Source organism: Gopherus evgoodei, chromosome 1, assembly GCF_007399415.2.
Source record: "Gopherus evgoodei ecotype Sinaloan lineage chromosome 1, rGopEvg1_v1.p, whole genome shotgun sequence".
Taxonomy (NCBI): domain Eukaryota; kingdom Metazoa; phylum Chordata; order Testudines; family Testudinidae; genus Gopherus; species Gopherus evgoodei.
The window spans coordinates 338,845,717-338,867,604 of NC_044322.1; the positions used below are offsets into that span (position 1 = coordinate 338,845,717).

General features: G+C 43.5%; 1 pseudogene; it reads right to left on the reverse strand.

The window, feature by feature from the left end:
* Positions 1-2,997: 2,997 nt before the first annotated feature.
* LOC115645239 overlaps positions 2,998-21,888 on the reverse strand; it is a 41,656-nt pseudogene continuing 22,765 nt past the window's right edge.

A 21,888-nucleotide genomic window follows, 5' to 3' on the forward strand; every position in this document is an offset into this window, starting at 1 on the left:
AGCCCATCTCTAGCAAAAGAAAAATGTTCTGCCAGTGCCACTCTATTATTTTGTGATATTCCTTACTACATGTTCCTCAGAAAAATGAAAGCCCAAATGGTTTCGAACAGTTTTAAGTTAATCAAAATATTCAGTATTTTGTAAGTGTTTACAGTTTCTTTTATATAAAGGGATATAAAATGGACAACAGTTGATGAGAAGTAATGTTTCTGAGGGAAATTGGTCTGATCCTTCATTGTTGCACGCACAGCACTTCCACTGACATCAGTGGCAGTTTATTTGAAACTCAATTCTGCCACCATTATCAGATCAACATACATAAGAATAGCAGAGGCAAGCTCTGAGCAAGTTTGTGAATGTGGAGATCAGTCCTGCAAGGTGCAGAGCACTCGAGCCTGACCCAATGAAGCACTAAGCACTTGAATAGTCCCTGTTATAACCACAAAGGGAAGGGTAACAACTCTCCTGTATACAATACTATAAAATCCCTCCTGGCCAGAGGCACCAAAATCCTTTTACCTGGAAAGGGTTAAGAAGCTCATAACCTGGCTGACACCTGCCCCAAAGGACCAATAAGGGGACAAGATACTTTCATATTTTGGAGGGGGAGTGGGGTGGAAGGCTTTTGTTTATGCTCTTTGTTTGGTGGTGTTCACTCTTGGGACTTGTAGAAGGGCTCGGCCGAGGCTCGTCCCTCTGCAGGGCAGTGGGGGATTCCACCGCCTCACAATAGTTCGCTATGGGCCCCAGCCCTGGGTCAGGGATGGCCAATAAACAGTCAGCAGCTCGGGCCCTTAGGCAGCGGCTGAGCCAATAGTTCAGGATGAGCCCAGGCCCTGAGTCAAGGCAGGGCAGCAAACACACAGTCAGGAGCTCAGGCTTCTGAGCATCTGGTGCGAGGAAGAGATTGCCACCTGTGAGGGGGATGCAGGAGACTCGCTGCTGTGTCAGTGGGGATCCTGACTGCAACACACTGACATGGGTTCCAGCTGGGCTGTGGCCAGACCAGGGTCAGGTGCCCCAGGTCTACTTCCGGACTCCTCCTCATAGGGTACCTGGGTTAGGGCAGTGTTCTCGGAGGTTTCCACCACCATCAGTTCCTCCAGGTAGCGGGTGAGGGATAGGCTCAGCTGCTCCTCAGGATAGGTGGCAAGGAGTAGGTTTGGCTGCTCCTCAGGGTAGGTGGCAAGGGGTAGGCTGGGCTGGGCTGGGCTGGCCTGGCCAGTCCTCGTGTTGGCCACAGCCTGCCGGCATGTCTGAACCTGAAGCTAGGCCACAGGCATTTGGCCTCTGTTGCAGCTGGCTTTCAAGTGAGCTTTGCAGTTGCTCTTTTCTACTTCCTGTCCTGCGCCTGTCCTCTGGGGGGGCGGGTGCAGGACATGCTGGCTTCACCTACATTGGAGCTAGGGGAGGCTCATCCCTCCACGGGGCAGTGGGGGATCCCACCGCCTTGCCACAGGACTAAGAGGGACCAGACATCAATCCATGTTCTCCAAATCTTTCTGAACAGGTCTCTCATAATTCAAACTTGTAAGTAACAGCCAGGCAAGGCATATTAGTTTATCTTTGTTTTCTCAACTTGCGAATTTTACCTTTGCTAGAGGGAGGTATCCCTGTTTTGTTGTAACTTTGAAACTAAGGCTAGTGGGGGTTCCTCTGGGCTCTTTGAATCTGATTACCCTGTAAAGTTATTTTCCATCCTGATTTTACAGAGATGATTTTTACATTTTCTTTTTAATAAAATCCTTCTTTTAAGAACCAGACTGATTTTTCCATTTTCCGAAGACCCAGGGGTTTAGGTCTTTGATCGCTTTGTAACCAATTGGTTAGGATCTTATTCTCAAGCATCCTTAGGAAAGGGGGTGTAAGGGCTTGGGGGGATATTTTGGAGGAAGAGGAACTCCAAGTGCTCCTTTCCCTGTTTCTTGTTAAATCACTTGGTGTTGGCAGCATACCACGTTTTAATCTAAGCTGATAAAAATAAGTTTAGGGGGCTTTCATGCAGGTCCCCACATCTATACCCTAGAGTTCAGAGTGGGGAAGGAACCCTGACAGTCCCATTGATTCTACTCATGCTTAAATTTAAGTATGTGCTTGTGTTTTGCTGGATTGGATGAGAACGCTCAACACCTTGCAGGACTGAGCCCTTTGTGCTTTTAAAAGTAATAGTCTATTTGACTGTCCTGAAACCCCCTTGTTTATCCATAGGCTAAGTACAGCATCACACTGTTATGCTAGTGTTTCAGCTCTGCCAGAAAAAGGACCATCTCTGGGTAAAGGCCCAATTCAGCTCTCGGTGAAGTCACTGGGGGTCTATCAACTGACTTTAATGGAGGTTCAGCAAGGTTCTCAGGGATATAATCTGTGCTATTTAGTGCTTGGCTTCCCAGCTGAGACTGCCAGTTAATGTCAGTTGTGATGGTGGTAATTTTCTGTGTGCAATGTGTGTGTGGCTGGTCCCATTGGAAATTTTGTGTGATACTTTAATTACAAATTTTATTTCGCTGTAATTTTCAATATGTGAAGATATCAAAATGATCACAAAGTTTAGACCATAAATGTGATGTAATCTAGAAACCTATGTATTGTAAGAACTACGTATGGTTTTTATGGCATGTTTTTTCAACATTGTATATTGGTAGTTGCCACAAGGAATTTCAGTTTTTAAAACTAATTTATTTACAATTTAATTTAATTTTTAATGTAACAATTTGTGTAATTTTTCATCTAAACATATAATTATTACATGGGAACAATCATTTCTTACATAGCCAATATAAAGCCTTAAAAACAGAAGTTAAGTGTTTTCTTGTAATCCTAAATTTTGTGTAAATTATTGCACTAGGGGTTGTAGCATAACTTTTAAAAGTCCACATTTTTTAGAAGAATAGAAGCAGTTTGTAGAGCATTACAAGAATGAAACAGTTTATGCAGATAATTCTTCATTAAACCATTGATATTGTTATATCCCATTTCAAAAACCAACCTATATATTAAGTCAGATCTTTACTCCAGGTTTATAGCAGCCTGTTCCACAAATTCCATTAACTTCAATGGGACTATTTGTAGACTAAGGTACTGTTCAATCTAGATATGTTTAATTTCAGTAATGATTATTAACCAGGAGTCCATGAGTTACTAAAAATAGCACTAATGAACCAAGACTCTTAAGTAATAGTCCCTCTTATTGAGCCTTATCCATATATATGGTTAACATTTTATAGCAATATAGTAAACATTTTTGAGTAAATAAATTTTACCTCCATTTCTGTTATATAAGGGATTTTTTATATTGAGACTGTAATACTGCAACAAACCCAGGAATTATTTTGAATGACTAATAGATAAATTTTAAAGACGTGTGTTGTTGAATGCAGCGGTGTTAACGTCCTACAAAACTAATTACATGGGATTGCAGATCCTTTTTAGGTCAGGGCCTAGGGCTGCTACTGCCTATTGCTTCTCTTTTGTGAGGAATTTATTATTTGTATTACAGTAGCACCTTGAGGCTTCCAATCAGGGTTGGAGCTCCATTGTGCTAGGCACAATACAAATACATAAGAGACAGTTCCAAGAAGAGCTTACAATCTCCTCAACCTCTGGGGCTGAGTTACCATGAAGAAGCTATTTTTTCCTATATGCATTGATATACCTGTGGGTTATATACACAGACCAACAAACCCTAAAACTAGTTGCAGTTTCTGTAATGGTTCTGATGATCTGCCTCCCATATCTTGCCAACACTGATTCTGTGAACAATTTTTCTGATCAGACTTGACTGTTTCAAGGATTACATGTCAATAGACAAAATTTGGAGATGTATAGAGATCTGCAGAGTTCAGACAAAGAAATTAGTGTTTCCTTCAAGTGCAAAGACAAGTCCCCGTGCAGAAGATGCTTATATAGTATTGGTGCCTGAATATTGCCATGGAGTCCAAGATATCAGTAATAGTTTCCCTTCATGAAGCCAGTCTGCACATGGCCTAGTGAAATAAGTTTTAAAAGATGGGGGATGGTGAGAGGGAAATGGGTGATTAGTTCTGTGTACACACCATATTTTAAACAAAAAACTTTTGCACATGTATTACTATACAACCAAGGGGTTCAGGGCCGGCTCCAGGCACCAGCTAAGGAAGCAGGTGCTTGGGGTGGCCAATAGAAAAGGGCGGCATTCTGTTTCTGATTAGGGCAGCACATCCAGGTATCCAGGTCTTTGGCGGTGGGTCCCTCAGTCCCTCTCCTCTTCTTTGAGCTGCTGCCGAAGTACCGCCAAAGAGGAAGAGAGGAAGTGAAGGACCCACCGCAGAAGACTGAGGTGGGCCAATTCAGCTGCTGCCGAAGTGCTGCCGATAGGCTTGCTTCCCCCACCGCAACCACCACCACTTCCACCACTTGGGGCGGCAAAAAAGCTGGAGCCAGCCCTGACTGAATCTGCCAGGAAATAATTTTAAAAGAGGCTGTAACCTGAAGCCATCTCTCTGGTTGGCAGCTTCATCTCAGTAGTCAACCAGGGAGATGACCTATACCAAGTAAACACTGGTTGTCAAGTAGCAGGTTGAACCCTCACAAAACAATCAATCTGGAGTCAGGCTGTTTCTTCTTCAGTCCCTGAGGTAACTTGAAAATGTTAGGGGTAAATTATGGCTTTTAGAACTGGCTGGTGCTTGGTGGATGGGGAGAGCAGTTTCAGGTGAAAGCATTGAGCCTTTGTAGAGTAGAAGCTGCCATAAAACCTTGTGGGTGCTGGAGGTGGAGAAGTGTGAATACATGTGGCACCTGCTACACCTTCAAAAAAGATTCACTGTGAATTCCATCACTAGCATGGACTGCTAGGTGAAGAGGGAGGGCAGACTTTGGCCATCCCACAACCCATTCTTTGGGTGTGTCACAGTCAATATTTTCCCTGGATCAGCCAGTCCGCTGCCAGAGTCTGTAGAGCCCACAAGGGCTATGTGTTTTGTTTTGTTTTTATTTATTTTATTTTTTCTTGATTGGCTCCATATATCAGCACCGCTCATGCTGCTATAGTTAAGATGAATATGCATACATCATGGACACATGCTTTATTTAATTAAAAGGATAGCTCCATACCTCCTCCTGAACCTCAAGTTCATCATCAAACTTGCCTGTTTCTGAGAAATCTATTGGTTCCTTAGATTCCTGCATCAGTGAAATCTTAACAGAAAAGGTTAACAGGTATTGTGAATGTCAAGGTATTTTTCCCCCAGTTTGAACTTTAGCATCCAAAAGTGGGGACCTGCATGGACACTTCTAAGCTTAATTCCTAGCTTAGATCTGATAACACTGCCACCAGCTAAAATATAGTATTTGGCACACTTTCTGTTCCCCCAAAACCTTCCCTGGGGAACCCAAGACCCAAATCCCTTGAGTCTTAAAACCAGGAGAAATAAATCATCCCCCCTCTTTTCCCCCTCCCAGACTTTCCCCTCCCTGGGTTACCCTGAGAGGCTACACTGATCCAAACTCCTTGGATTTTAAAACAAAGAGGAATTAATTTTCCCCCTCTCCTTTCCCCCCACCAATCCCTGGTGAGTTCAGACCCAATCTCCTTGGGTCTTAAACAAGGGGGTGAAAATCAATCAGGTTCTTAAAAAAGAAAGCTTTTAATTAAAGAAAGAAAAAGTAAAAATTATCTCTGTAAAATTAGGATGGAAAATGTTTACAGGGTAGTCAGATTTATATAGCCTAGAGGGACTCCCTCCCCCCTAGCCTGAGATTCAAAGTTACAGCAAACAGAGGTAAAACTCCTTCCAGCAAAATACACATTTGCAAGTTAAGAAAACAAACATAAGACTAATCCGCCTTTTCTAGCTAGTACTTACTATTTTGAAACATGAGAGACTGATTCAGAAAGATTGGAGAAACCTGGGGTGCACGTCTGGTCCCTCCTAGCCCCAAGAACGAACAACAAACAAAACAAACAGCACAAACAAAGACTTCCCTCCACCAAGATTTGAAAGTATCTTGTCCCCCGATTGGTCCTCTGGTCAGGTGTCAGCCAGGTTCACTGAGCTTCTTAACCCTTTACAGGTAAAAGAGACATTAACCCTTAACTATCTGTTTATGACAGTGAACAAAATGAATGTTGCAATAAAGTTATGTTGCCATGAAAAGCCTTGGTGTTACTGCCTCCACTTATAAAAACCTGCTGCTTACTCATAATTAACAAAATTATTCTTTAGCTGTTGGGGTAGAGACTTGTGCTTTTGATGCTGAAGGCCGTGGTTGTAATCCTGGTGATGACTTAGCGTCTGTATATGCAGCCATAGGTTAGTTAAAATGGTATGCAACCTTTTTTAAATACATAAATATTGCAGAGTAACTCCTCCAGAGTCTGATATGACAAGCAAAAATGACCAAAAATTCAGGGCCCCATACTGCTGTATTTGTGAGGACAGTCACAAAAATTGAAGGCCCCTAGTGGAGTGAGTGTATGGCCTTAATCAAGACTGCATATTCAAGATGGGTGTAGGCAGAGCCAGTGCTCGGCATAAGCAGACTAAGCAATTGCTTAGGGCCCTGAGCAGCTCAAGGGGGCCCCCCTATTATTATTGTGTTGTAGAGGGCCCAAAAATATTTATGCTTAGGGCCCCCAATGGGCTAGCACTGGCACTAGATGGAGGCAGAGTTAGAACTTTAGGGCCTCTTTGTAATGTATGGAGGATTTGAATTTATCTGTTCAGTGTTCTAAAGTTTCTCAGGAATTGCAGGAAGCACTGGTTCACTAAAAGTTTGTGTTGTTGCAGAGGCGATGTGGGGGGTGGGGCATGGGCATGTGGGGTCAGATACCCTTCCTCCCTCAGATTTGTTGCTTGGTTGGACTGAGCAGGTTCACGTGGACTGAGCATGCTCAGTAATGATGCTGAAGCCAGTTGCCCTCACTCTGCGCACGCACGTGCACACACACACACACACACCCATCGGTAGGCATGGGTATCTCTGGCTGTGCCTAGCACAATAGGACCTCAACCTATACTACTGCAATATAAAATGATACATAGTAATTAGTGGTTTTAGAGTAGCAACTGTTCTTTTTATAGTAATTAATAATTCTCTAAACAGTTAGAAAAGATCTGCAGGCCATCAAACACACAACACAAGCTGTCTGGTTTATAAGCACCTTGTATGAAAATCTTTTGCTTTTTTTAAACAACTCTTCATGTAGTTCCTAAAGCTTTTTCCCTTTACCACAAATTGTGAAAACTATTTACAGCAAGTGTATGATACAGAAAAATAAATGGTATATGGTCCTCACCTTTTCAAAAATAGAATCCTGGATGTCTCTGTGCATCATTTCATGCTGTATGTAAAGCACAGCATCATGGACAGTCAGGAAGAACATGTCTTTTCTGATGTTATCGTCAAAGAAGCCACATTGTTCCAGCTTTCTTATAATGTTGTCTGAACCAAAAATAAAGTTATAAAAGACAGATACATTTGAAAATAATTGAAGAAATAAGTGTCAAAATAGAGATTAACAATTATCAACAATAAAATGTATAGAACTATAATTCTATCATAGTAGGTTCTCTCTAAGTTAAATTCAATTCTCCCCAAGACTTTTTTGTACCCTGCAGACACAGCCAGAAACAGTTTAACTATTTATTTGTTTAAAAGAGCCGTTCAGTTCACTTTTAACTATATTTACTAAAAAAGTACTTCTACAGATACAATCCACAGATCCTTTATTACTTTTATTCTATCCTTCATGCTGTGCATTAGAGATAGTACATATATGTTTACCTTGATGTGATGCCATGTATACAGTCACATCAATTCTCTTGAACTCTTTAACTATCTGGAAAAAAAAGGGGTAGTTTGCAATAAACATTTTCTTATACACATACATTTAAGAAACAGTATTTGTATTCACAAAGTTTAATTACAGTTTTCATTTCCTTTGAGCATTTGCACCACAATCCCGAATCATGTGTTCTTTGATTCATAGGAATATAGGAATTGCCAGACCCAAAGTCCATCTACTCCAGTATGCTGTTTCTGTCAGTGGCCAGACTTTGATTACTGAAGGCAAAGCTGATAGTGCCATCTATGATTATGGTTGCATGGCACTATGGACATGCTCTGGGAATGAACTGGGGTTGTGCAGTACAGAAGGTTGTCTGTGGAAGTGGTTCTCAACCAGAGATCCAGGGCCCCCTGGGGGGCCGTGAGCAGGCTTCAGGGAGTCCGCCAAGCAGGGCCAGCATTATACTCACTGGAGCCCAGAGTGGAAAGCAGAAGCCCCATTCATGGGTCTGAAGCCTGGAGCCCTGAGTCCTGTCATCTAGGGTTGAAGTCAAAACCTGAGCAATGCAGCTTTGTGGGGGCCCCCTTTGGTGTGGGCCCCAAGCAATTGCCCTGTTTGCTACCCCCTAATGCCAGCCCTGGCTTTTATATGCAGAAAAAACAGTTGTGGCACACATGGAGTTTTTATAGCATATTAAGGGGGGCCTCAGAAACAAAAAGGTGGAGAACTTATGGTCTGTGGGACCCCTGACTCATTTGTTGCAGTAGTTGGAAGATGCATGGTGAATAAGGGTGAGGATTACAGGAACAGAAAATATTTTTTTGCAGGTAGTTACTAATTGTTCCTCATTTTCTGGATGTCCAACTTAATAACCTGGGATCTGAATTGCAGAAGTGCTGACCACTCAGGAACTGCAGTTGAAGTCAATGCTGTGAACATACCGAGTGCTATATAATGCTAAGTTCTCTGAAAAATCAGATCCTATGTGTCACCTACTGGGCACCCACAATTAGTGGATACTTTTCATTTTAATCTCTCTGTGCCTCAGCTCCCCATCTGTAAAATGGGGATATTGTGAACATACATTGATTAATATTAATGTAGTCAGATACTATAGTGCTGAGTGCTAAAGAAAAGTCCATGAGGAAATTAACAGTTTTCTCTTCGTGGCAATGTCTGACTAGTATGTGGTAAATAAGGCATGGGACCAGACATTGAACAATCAGAATAAAACAAAATATTGAATAGCTTCTCTTTAAGTGAGTGCTGGCCATCCTGTGCACTGACTGAAGCAGGGATCCCATGGAAAAAATATGCAATCATGAAAATTAAAGATAGTAGCAATGCATAGGCACAAGGAGGCCAAATTAAGGTTGCACAGGCATCCTAAGTCTGGCATTTTCTAATGCTTAAGTGCTTGTCTTTACAGCCTTAATAATGTTTTTATTACAGTTTTTTTGTATCTAATTTATAAATAGACCAAAATCTACCTGTTGTTACAGAAATATGAAAGATGTGTCACAAACCAACATAAACTGAGAAATGCAAAATTAATTTCAGCCAAACTGCCCCTAATTAACATACCAATGACTAATACTGCAAAGGGGAAAAAAAAAAGACTTACCATTCTCATTGTCCTCACAGCTACAACATCCAAGAATGATATACCTCCAAAGTCAAAAATTAAACTGTGGATAGGCACTCTGGGGACATTCACTTTGACTGGGAGTTCTGAATTCCAGTCCACTTGGATCTCTACTTCTTTGGTTGGAATTTTAAGATCTTCAGGATCATCAAGATCTTCATCAGACTCAAAAGCTTCATTGGTAGCCCCAGAATCACTGATGATGCCATTCTAATCAGAACGGATAATGTAACCCTTCTGCCCATCTGAGTTGGCAGCAACAAGGGCCGGGTTCAGTATCCAGGGGTTCCGTTTCAGTAACACAATGCATAACCGGCTCGAGCCCCCACCCAGTGACCTGGGACACTCACATACCACACCCCCCTGGGCGCCTCTAGGAGGCAATACTTCCCCTCTCGCAAGCACGGAGTCTGAGTGTAGCAAAATTTTTAATAAAGGAAGGAATTAATGCGGCATCCCATTGGAGAAACACCACAAACAGGGTTATAACACAAACCATAAACAAAAACCCACCTCCAAGTACGTTTGGCACTGTCCTTTTTCCCCTTAGGGTTTTAAGTCCAATCACCCCAAAGTCCAACAACCCAAAAGTCTCTGGTCAATGCCACCCCAGAGTTCGAGAGTTTATCTGTAGAGGTCCCTCCCCCCCAGCCTGGATAGAAAGGGGCACCTTACGTGGTCCAGGGCCAACTGCCCTGCCTCTCCGTGGGTTCTGCTTCCGCCTTCTCCACGAACTGCTCCGCTTTACCAGCCGCTCCACGCTGCTCCTCCAGCCGTCCTCAGAAACTGCTCTGCTCCACCAGCTGCTCTGCTCCATGAGCTGCTCCAGTTCTTCCTGCAAACTGCTCGGCTCTGCTCACTCTGTGGGCCGCTCCACCCGTCCCACAGCTTCTCCGCTCTGTCAGCCGCTCTGCTGCCACCAGCCATCCCCACAACTGCTCCACTCCGCCAGCCACTCTGTTCCACAGCATATCTTCAGGCTCCCCCACTAGTTAGCACAGTAGTCAGTGCTCTCAGCTCAGTTATTTCAGCTCTTTAGTGATTTCCACTCTTAGTGATCTCAGCTCTTAGCCAGTGCAAGTGCACCATTAGCCCAAAGTGATTTCAGCTCAGTAACCTGTATTTAAATTCTTAAGGGAAAAAAAAATCAACTCTGACATTCTACAATGGAGAGAGGAGGAGGAGGAGGAGGAGGAGGAGGAGGAGGAACAACTGGTGCTTCTGGCTCCACAAGGAGACTGCACCACCAGGCACAAATACCTGCCCCTAGCCTCTCTCAATTCTCTGGGTTTTGGAACCCATGTCCCATGTCTAGCCAGTACCATCCAACTGAGGGTGAGCAATTTGTCACCAAGCAGTCCCACAGCTTGGGAGTCTGGGATAGGGTAGGCGTGCCTATGCAAATACACTCTCTGAAATTGTTTCCACCAGATGTCAGTGTAGAGCTTATCCTGACTCTGCTTACATCATATAAGAAATATATCACTTAATCAGGGACAAAGTTTTTGGAATTTTTCCATATTAGCTTATTTAAGCAATAATGGCAGAAGCATTTTTTCCTCATTTCTTCACATATGACTGATCCTGCACTAAATGACTTAAATGGAAACTAGATTGAGCCAATAATTAGCACTTCCCCCTGCAGACAGTGTATTTTCTTTTCTGTTTTTTTGTGCATTAAGGGAGGAGAGCCATATGGGAAAACCACTGTCCAGAAAACAACTAACAATCTTCCACTTGAGAACCTCACCCTATAGAATCTTTACAGTTGATGTTTTTATTTTTGAATTATATATATTACATTTGTTGCAATAACAATCCAAGGGTTAAGAATTGTTGTTACTTACCTGAAAATTTCATCATATAAACTTGAAAGAAAACAAAAATCTAGCATCCTGCAGTATAATATCTGGCAAAAATTGACACTTATTCCCAACTTCAACTGTGGGGACTTCAATAGGATATCTACATTCCACATTTGGACACTCATATAAGCACTTAATGGTTTAAATGGCCATTTTACACCTAGCGCAATAAATGTTGCCCCATTTAAGCAGCTGTGGAATGCCCTGTTGGCAGGAAAACCAATGCAATTCTTCTGCATATGGAAGGCAAGATATAAGGAACCTGTGTAAGGGATTTGCACTTTCTGTGCACTAGAATGCAGCTCTGAAGGGACTCCTAGTCTATAACTTCGTAAAACAGATGTAGGGATGAGGAGGAATAAAGGAAGGACCAGGTAATCCACTGTGTCCAGATCCACTGGCCTTTCTCTCCCCTTCCCAAAATACTGTGGGCACAGCTGCCAATGGTCACTCCAACCTCAGCCCCAGTGGTGAGCTCCAGCTGGTTCGCACCAGTTGGCAGGAACCGGTTGTTAAATTTAGAAGCCTTTTTAGAACCAGTTGTTCCAAGACAACCGGTTCTAAAGAAGCTTTTAAATTTAACAAAGGCTCAGGCAACTGTCCACCCGGCCCCAGCCCCAGCTCACCTCCTCCTCTCCCCTGAACACTCTGCCCTCCTTCTCCTCCCCCTCCCCTGCTTCCCACGAATCAAATGTTCGTGGGAAGCCTGAAACAAGGAGCAGGCAGGTAAGCCGGGCGGGGGGCTCCAGGGAGGCACGGCACGCACGGCCCAGTCCAGCTCCCCCTGGCCCCGGCTGAGTGCCCCCAGCTCAGGCTGGTCCCGGCCGAGCGGCGCCAGCCCGACCTGGACCGGGAAGTCGGGCCCTGTGGTGCCAGTCCTTGCCGAGCGGCACCGGCCCGGGAAGTCAGGCCCCGCGGTGCCTGTCCCGGTGCCGGCCGAGCAGCTCCGGCCCAGCCTGGCTCAGGGAATCAGGCCCCGGGGCACCGGTCGCGGTCCCAGCCGAGCCGACCCGGTCCGAGCCCCAGGCAGTGTGGTAAGGGGGCAGGGAGCAGGGAGGGGGTGTTCAGTAGGTTGTGGGAGGATGGATAGGGGTCGGGGCGGTCAGAGGGCCAGGAACGGGGATTGAATGGGGGCAAGGGGCCCGGGGGGCAGTCAGGATGGAGCAGGAGTTGGATGAGGTGGGGGGGGGCAGTCAGGGACAGAGAGAAGGGGTGGTTGGAAAGGGCAGGGGTCCCGAGGGGCCATCAAGAATGAGAGGAGGGGTTGAATGAGGCAGCATGGGGCAGTCAGGGGACAGGGAAGGGAGGGATGGGTTAGGGTTCCCCGGGAGGGGTGTCAAGGAACATGGGAGGTTGGATGGGGTACGACCCCCCCAGGGGGGCATGACCCCCTCGTGAGGTGAGGAGAAGGGAACCTGTTGTTAATATTTTGGCAGCTCATCATTGCTCAACCCCAAGGCTATAGTAGCAGCCACAGAGGAGTTCTACTGCTGCCTGCGTGCTGGAGGGAAAGGATTTCTTTTACCCAGGCCCTGAAAATACTCTAGGGTAGAGTTCACTACATAGGTCAAGTTCTGAAGATGAGATTCAAACTGACACCTCATATTTGAGATTTGATTATCCTCTTCAGGTGCCCAAGTTTGAACATATTGCCCTTTATCAGGAGAATTGTCCAGTTAGTTACACATTATCAGCAGTTAATGGCTCCCCTCCATAACGAGTATTGACCAGATGCATTTTGACTCTGAGTCAGCCACAATGGTCTATAAAGCTTTCATGTTGCAGTGGTTTATGATGCAGCATTGATCTTTATTGCACCTTGATACACCTCAAAGCATTTAGATGCAGCACTGGATGGTTACAGCTCTCGGTGGGCCAAGAGGACTTCCTCTCCCTAGTGAGCGTAGGTGTATGTCCACTTACCAGACTTGACACTATGTGTACATTGCCCTTTCTGCGTAATCCTGGGTGTCTCACACAGTCACATCCCAGTGCCAGGGACTTTCCCTTCCCAGCATATCACCAAAAAGAGAGATGAGTGATCAATAGTCATATCACTGTGAATGATATGAGAGTGCACTGTGCTACACAACTGTGCTCCTTAGGCTTCTCAGTGATCATCTGAGGCTGGTGAATGGATACAGAGTCACAGGTCCTTTCCTACACCCACCTATATTTCACCTACACAGAGATTTCCAACTCTGTGGCATGTGGTGCCTGGTACACAGCTCAGATTGTTTTTCTGAATGTGGAAACGTCTGGGCAACATCGACTGGAAAAAGAATCTCCACTCTCCATTTCAGTATGTATCACAAAATAAACAATTGATCCATGAGAGGATCTTCCCTCTTATCCCATGACAGCTTACCTTGCTTAAGAGCCTTTCATAAGGGACCTTTTCAAAGGTTTTCTGAAAATCTAAGTACACTATATCCACTGGATACCCCTTGTCCACATGATTGTAGACCTCCTCAAAGAATTCTAGTAGATTGACGAGACATGATTTCCCTTTACAAAAACCATGTTGACTCTTCCCCAACAAATTCTGTTCATCTATGTATCTGACAATTTTGTTCTTCACTATAGTTTCAACCAGTTTACCTGGTACTGAAGTCAGGGTAACCAACCTGTAATTGCCAGGATCATTTTCTGAAGCCCTTTTTAAAAATTTGTGTCACATTAGCTGTCCTCCAGTCATTTGGTACAGAAGCTGATTTAAATGATAGGTTACAGACTACAGTTAGTAGTACTGCAATTTCACGTTTGAGTTCCTTCAGCACTTTTGGGTGAATACCATTTACTCCTGGCGACTTATTACTGTTTAGTTTATCAGTTTCTTCCCAAACCTTCTCTAATGACACCTCAATCTGGGACAGGTCCTCAGATTTGTCACCTAAAAAGAATGGCTCAGGTTTGGGAATCTCCCTCACATCCTCAGCATGAAGACTGATGCAAAGAATTCATTTAGTTTCTCCACAATGGACTTATCTTCCTTCAGTGCTCTTTTTGCATCTCGATCATCCAGTGGACCCACTGGTTGTTCAGCAAGCTTCTTGCTTCTGATGTACTTAAAAAAAAATTGCTGTTACTTTTTGAGTCTTTGGCTATCTGTTCTTCAAATTCTTTTTTGACCTTCGTAATTATATTTTTACGCTACAGGGAGTCCATTAAGAAATATACCCATCTAGCCTTCTTGAACATCTAACACAGCCCAGTCTGTTGTCTTTTGGGTGAATGTTGCCACCTTCTGGGAACACAGCTAAGCATGCTCTTTGCTACACCACACAGATTACCATTAAGCGTAGTTGCCTCCAGTGGCCTGATGCTTGGTTTTCACCCCTAGCTTCCCAAGTCCCATGTAGGGTTCATACTTCCTATAACAGTGATCTGTCAAAACTATCTCTTCTTTATTTTAAAAATAAAATACATGGAAGCTTACATCACATCAGTGTGAACCAAAACAAAGCCAGCTTGCCTCACACAGACCTATTAGCCGTGACAGTAACTTTTTAACAAAGAGAAGAAAAAAAATTAAACTTTACCTTAGTTGCTTTTAATTTTCCCTTCTTGATCAGTTTCTGTATCATCCTCAGTGCTTTGAGCCTCTTGTTATGCACATGAATTGCATCAAACCCCACCTAAAGAAACCTGGACCAAGTTATCAAAATAATTTTTGTTTTATCTAGGCAAACAGCTGTAGAAATTCCAAAGCCAATTAAATGGCAAACCTTCAAAATCATCACAGACTACTTATGGTGGATTTCAGGCTGCTTTTCAATCCATCTATATTAGCATTAAAAATAGGACTGGAAAATCTGAGAATCTTCACTCCTTCTGGTTCAACAACCTGTTGTCAAAATAATTTCAAGGTCAAGCATGGATATTACATTTACCTAATTAGCAGCACCAACCAAACTTTAGCCTAATAGACCATCAGTTTGATTACTTGCCAAGAATCCAAGTAGGCACCTAATTTATATAAAAAGGAGCTGATTGCTAGCTACCTTCACTTTTAATATAAAGGTTTAGCTCCCAGAAACTATTGCTCCCAGCATGCAATGTGGTCTGACCACTTGGCTCCAGATGGACATTTTTACACTGAAATCCATTATCTTCAGGAGCTGTGCTTCCATAGATCTGCAAGGTAGAACTCCGTACCTCTCTTGGGCTTGCAGGCTGCCATTAGGAAAATAACCAGTCAGAAACACTTACAGTTTTGTAGTTCTTGACGTTCTTGTAGAGGTCTGTGCCAGGAAAGTTCCCACGGCCACCCCATGAGGGACTAACAGAAACAAAAAGAAAATATGGTGTAAAATTAACATTCAGTTGAGGAACGTATAACATGGGATGACTTGTTACATATAACCTTTTACAGAATGGCGAGAATCAGCAAACGGAATAGCCCCAGCAGGAGGTTGTGCAGGGGATTCCCTTGGATATAGCAGGCCCTTGCTTGGATGTGATGCACTTTGATCTATGGTGACTCAAGCGTACTGACTGCACCACTTTTAAGCACTTCCTGACAGCAAAGCTATGGACTGGCTTTGATGTCAGCTTTGCTTCCTGGATTCCAGGCGGAAGGAAAGGTGTTATCTTATATTCAGCAATAGAGAGTTATGAGGTGGCTGAGCAGTGGAGCAACATCCTGTGAAGACACCCCTCACCTCCATTCAGTTCACTTATTCTTCCACCTGTTTGCTCTCATCCATGCTAGGCAGTGAAGGGAACACCAGAGCCATAGTCAACAGCTAAAATGTGAATCTTGGAATGGAATCTTAAAGCAGCAATAAAGTGTGGGTGGTGGGAAGGGGAAGGAATGGTCACATAGCACACACATGTCTGCACATATCTTCTACTCTACAGGTACCTTATAATGATATCCAGAATAAGTAGCAGCTGAGAATGTTACTTGCCAAAATGTTATCTGTCTCAAAATATGTCTTCCCCCCTCTCCCCAGCGGTACTGTTCTATGCTGAGTGAATAGCAATTGATAAAGTATGGCTGCTCGTATATCTTCTTATACTTTATTTTGAATGCTTCCATCCCTTTTAAGATCTCTCATGGGTACCTAAATGACAGGTGGCCAGGTAAAAAATAGAGTAAATCAAGCACAAAAATAATGCATGCATCCTTTACATCAATGTAACTACAACACAGTACCTTCTGGCTTTGGAATCTATGAACACCCTTTCAGAAATAGAAGGGTAGATTTTCCTTCACTTCAAAATCATGGTCAATATGACTGATTTTTCAGACATAAATTCTCTCCTTTTCCCTAAATTCCCTTACTTTTCATGGTATAGCACTGATTGGCCTTGCTGTTTCTGTCTTACTTACAACTGAACTCTCACCACAACTGTCAGTAATCTGAACACAAGGCCAGCAAGTAATCCCAAATCAAGACCCAGAATGATGGATGCCACACATGTGAAAATCCAGATCATCTAGAGAGGAAAGAACAAACATAGTGTCTCTGAATTAAACAAGAAAATATCTTCTGATAACAGCAGAAGATCACTACACCAAATAATAATAGCAACAAAAGAATTTAAGATTCAACAAGTCAAAATACCCAAATTATATGCCAACTTCTATATTAAAATCTTCCTTTATTTCCAAGCCAGTTTTGCCCATCTTTGTTTTGTTTATTTTTCATATTTGTTTTTTAGGCAATAAATTATCAAGCTATTCTAAGGTAACGAAGTCTAGCAGAGACTCAGTTATCCCTTGTACAGTTAGAGAGGATAAAATTTTTTATTGTCTTTACTTCTCTCAAGCAGCAGCTACTTTTGTTATTTTCACTCCAGGAATTTGAAGCAATGTATTTCCCCAAGAACCTTATTTATTGTAGGATGATAGTCTGCCCTCAGATATGTAGTGGCAAAGGAAGGCTTCCACTTATTTCTGGAAGAAGGATCTGTACCACAAATGGGTAGTATTTCACATAAACCGGGTGGGGAAGGTGAGGGGACACACATTTTGAAGTCTGTAAAAGCAGCAAAGAATCCTGTGGCACCTTATAGACTAACAGACATTTTGGAGCATAAGCTTTCGTGGGTGAATACCCACTTCGTCAGATGCATCTGACAAAGCGGGTATTCACCCACAAAAGCTCATGCTCCAAAACATCTGTTAGTCTATAAGGTGCCACAGGATTCTTTGCTGCTTTTACAGATCCAGACTAACACGGCTACCCCTCTGATTTTGAAGTCTGTGCTGCCTACTTGGGCTAATTCCTGGACTCCTTACTCAGTCATAGCTGAGAAACTCCCATTGGACCCAACCCTGTGAGGTGCTGAGACCATCTGCTCCCATTGAAGTCAATGAGACTTTTACCCAAGAAGAGGACTGAGTAAAAATTGAGTAAGGAATTTGGGATTTGGCTACAGGCAGGGCACTGTTCATAGGCATTCATGAGAAAATATTTGCATATCAGGGATTATGTGGAGATGATACTTTCCATGCAATACTTGATTCCCCCAAGCATGCTATGGGCCTGCTCCACAGAAACTCCAATAAGAGATATGAGGGTGCCTTAGGATTATAGTGGTCTGAGGGCACAGTCTAGATATAATTGTGCATACATCCCTTGACACAGCAAGAGCCCCTATGCACACATTCCAGCACAGATTATTACTGCTCCAAGTAAGAAAAAACATGTATTTGGTGAAGACTGTGATGATATTGGTCCAGGCACAGTCCACACTAAATGTTGTTGCAGGCTATATGGGAACATTTGGGGACTGGTTATGCATTGGTTCAAAATCTGAATAGAAGGAGCCAGATTCTCTTATTCAGCCAAACTGTGCTCAGCAAAAGACCAGAGTGGGGTGGTAAAAGTGACTTCAGGCTGTCTTTACGTTAATCTGCTGATTGAACTAGAAGGCAACGTTAAACTTTGCTGGTTGTTAACAGCAAGGGATGGCCAATACACAGGGATATCTGATCACGCCCCGTTTCCTCTAGACACATCCTTCCGATGGGAGACTAGGAATGAATGTAATATAGAAGCTGCCACAAGTGCCTCCTACACAGGATGAGATTTTCACTGGCTGGATCTGCTGGCTTTAGGGGAGTTTTGTGTTGGCAGACTAACACAAAACTGCGTTAATGGACCAGATAATCTGTCTTAAAGTCTTTCAGTGTTAACAATACAAAATTCGGTTTCTGTTAACAAAGTGTGGAAGTTATGAGTAAATTGGGTGAGGTTAAAACACAAAAAGAGAACTAGAACCAAAACATTTAGGAAAAAAGTAAACGATTTACGGCATCCGCCTTATTCTACCTCCACAAACGAGGAACATCAAACACCTGCATGAACATCCCTTTCAAGTTGGCAATGACAACAGCTGCCAATACAAACTGCAAAGAGAGATTGTGAAAACTGGGTTATTCAGAAGAGAGAACACACTGTATGTTTTTGGGCCAGTTTTCTGGTTAAGTAAATTAAAATTGTACACTATGAGCCAGATAGTCTTCTGGTATAAATCAGCACAGTTCCAAATGGAGCTGCTACTCCAATTTACATCAGCTGACCATATGGCCTAAACGGTGCAGAGGTAAAGAGTGCTAGAAAGGAGAAGCATCGTACCTTCTATAAGGGCTCTAGCAGGTTCCTCAGAGCCACAATGGCAATCAGTACAATCCCTGCTGAGATTATGCTGGCAACTTGCAAAGACAATAGTAGTGTTGATATGAAATAAGTATTTTTAGACTCTCTGCTAGGTTTTCAAACTCACTACGAATAATGCATATGTTGGTATATTTTATATTTCTTTGTAAACAAGGAGACCTGTTAAAATATTTATTATGTTTAAGTATACACAGCCAAATCCAGAAACAATTCAACTATATAAGGTGATTTAGTCTCATCAGTCCATGTAAATCATCACAAATTAGTACCTTGGGAAAGGGTGACTTTGTGTAAGGGAAGAGGAGAAATCCACACCAACTCCATATTGTACCTGCTACGTGCCTTCTGAATGACCCTACTGTTAAATAAATTGTGTATACACTTCTACCCCGATATAACACTGTCCTTGGGAGCCAAAAAAATCTTACTGCGTTATAGGTGAAACTGTGTTATATCGAACTTGCTTTGATCCACCAGAGTGCACAGCCCCGCCCCCCTGAAGCACTGCTTTAGCGCTGTCAAAGTTAGCCTCAGGACTCACAGTTTCTCAGACCACTCTGTTTTATTAGCACAGCGCTCTGCTAATAACACCCAGATAATGTGAGCACCATGCAAGACACAAACTATCTTATTTATACAGATAAAAGAGCGAGGACTTAACAAGATAACAAAGGAAGCAGAATCTGATACGTTTACCTGGGCTAGGCATGCATATCTTATTTCCTTACTAACTATTACCGATATATTTCGCCATTAGCACCCTTGTTTATGCCTAATGTTCCTTTTCCTGGCACCTGTATTTCAACATTTCTTATTTCTGCTTAAAGGTACATAGAACATTTCTTTAATCCATTCTTATTTTTACAATATAATTCATTCTACTTTCACACTGCATTATAGCCGAATTCATGTTATAAGGGGTAGAGGTGTTATTGTTATTATGTAAAGTGTAACCCATACTAGGAACGTCTTTGTGTCCCTCTAGTGGCTGGTCCACATAAGAAGTTTGTGAGTGTCACAGGCTCCATTTGCAGTATTCTGGGCTTTAGCTTTAGTGGTGTTTCATGCGTTTAGCACTTTGTGTCCTGGGTTCAAATCCCACTGTCAGCCCACACAAGCATATTGGAGTTAACCCTCTGTGAAGTCTTTGCCCTATGCAATATTAAACTGAAATATCTTTAAAATTAATAGTAAAATAAACCCATTACCTAGGTTTTCCCACCAGTGCTTTCCTGGACAGCAGTACGTGATAGAGCGGCGGTAGCAACAAAACAAGAGAAAGCTCCTGCAAACACATTGCTGATCCCATAGGCAATAAATTCCTAGAAGATTAGATGATGATGTAAATGTAGATTTTTTTAAGATGTCATTTACACAAATAGGTGCTGGAACTAGGGGTGCTGGGGCAGCAGCACCCCCTGGTTTGAAGTGGTTTCCATCATATACAGTAACTCCTCACTTAACGTTACAGTTACGTTCCTGAAAAATGCGACTTTAAGTGAAACAATGCTAAGCGATTCCAATTTCCCATAAGTTTTAATGTAAATGAGGATTAAGTTCCAGGGAATTTTTTTTCACCAGACAATAGACATATATATTCACACACACACACACAGTATAAGTTTTAAACAAACATTTTAATACTGGTACACAGTGATGATGATTGTGAAGCTGGGCTGAGGTGGTGAAGTCAGAGGGTGAATATTTCCCAGGGAATGCCTTACTGCTAAATGATGAACTAGCATTTGGCTGAGCCCTTAAGGGTTAACTGGTTGTTAATGTAGTCTCACACTCTACAAGGCAGCAGGCATGGAGGGAGGGGAGAGAGCATAGCAGACAGAGACAGAGACACACACAATGTGTCTCAGAGCGAGAGATGCACATTTCCCCTTTAAGTAGCTGACCCCACTCTTAAGTACACTGCCTTGTTAATTAGATCAGTTTGCTGAGACGCAGCTGCTGCCTGGAAGCTCCTTCCATCCTGAACCCTGTCGTGTGCACCCCTGCTCTATGGAAATGGGGTAAGCGAGGTGCAGGAGCAGGTGGGAGGGGGACACCCTGACAATAACCCCCCCCCCCCACTTCCAAGGGCAGCTCTATGTTTATGGCTGCCCCAAGCACAGCAGTCAGGCAGCCTTCAGTGGTGTTTCTGCGGGAGCTCTGCCAGTCACGCAAATTCGGCAGCATTTCTGCCAGGTGTTCTGCCAGTCCGCGCCTTCGTCGTACCCGCCGCCAAATTACCGCCGAAGTTGCAGGACGAAGGACCTCCCGCAGAAATGCCACCGAAGACAGCCTGACTGCCGCCCTCACAGTGACTAGAAGGCCACCCTCCATGGCTTGCCACCCCAGGCACGTGTTTGCTGTGCTGGTGCCTGGAGCCACCCCTGCCCACTTTCCTCCTCCCCCAGTACAGCAAGCAGGAGTCTCTGGGAGCAGCTCCAAGGCGGGGGGCTGGGGGGGAGGGACAGCTCAATGCCAGCAATTGCTAGCCTGCTGGGCAGCTGCAGCACAGGAACCTTAGGGGAGCGGGGAGCTGATAGGGGGAGTTGATAGGGGGGCTGCCAGTCCACCCTGATTACAAGCCCCCACCAGCTAGCTCCAATGGGTTGCTCTTCCTGCAAGCAGTGGACAAAGCAGGTGGCTGCAAAACGACTTAGAAGGGAGCATTATACAACTTTAAACGAGCATATTCCCTAATTGATCAGCAAGGTAACAAGGAAAAAATGTTAACCGGGAGGACTTTAAGTGAGGAGTAACTTGTACAGGGTTTAGAGTTTGTTTCAATGGCTTTCAGCACCCCTACTATAAAAATTGTTTCAGCACCCCTGTTTGCACAGCAAAGAAAATATTTCCTTATAGGAGCCTGTAAAGTGAGAAGTACAGTAGGCTTACACAAAATACTGGATTTGTTACAACAGTTGCTGTTAAGTATTTCAGAGCTGATCTGCACACAGTTTTTTTTTACTGATTTAACTA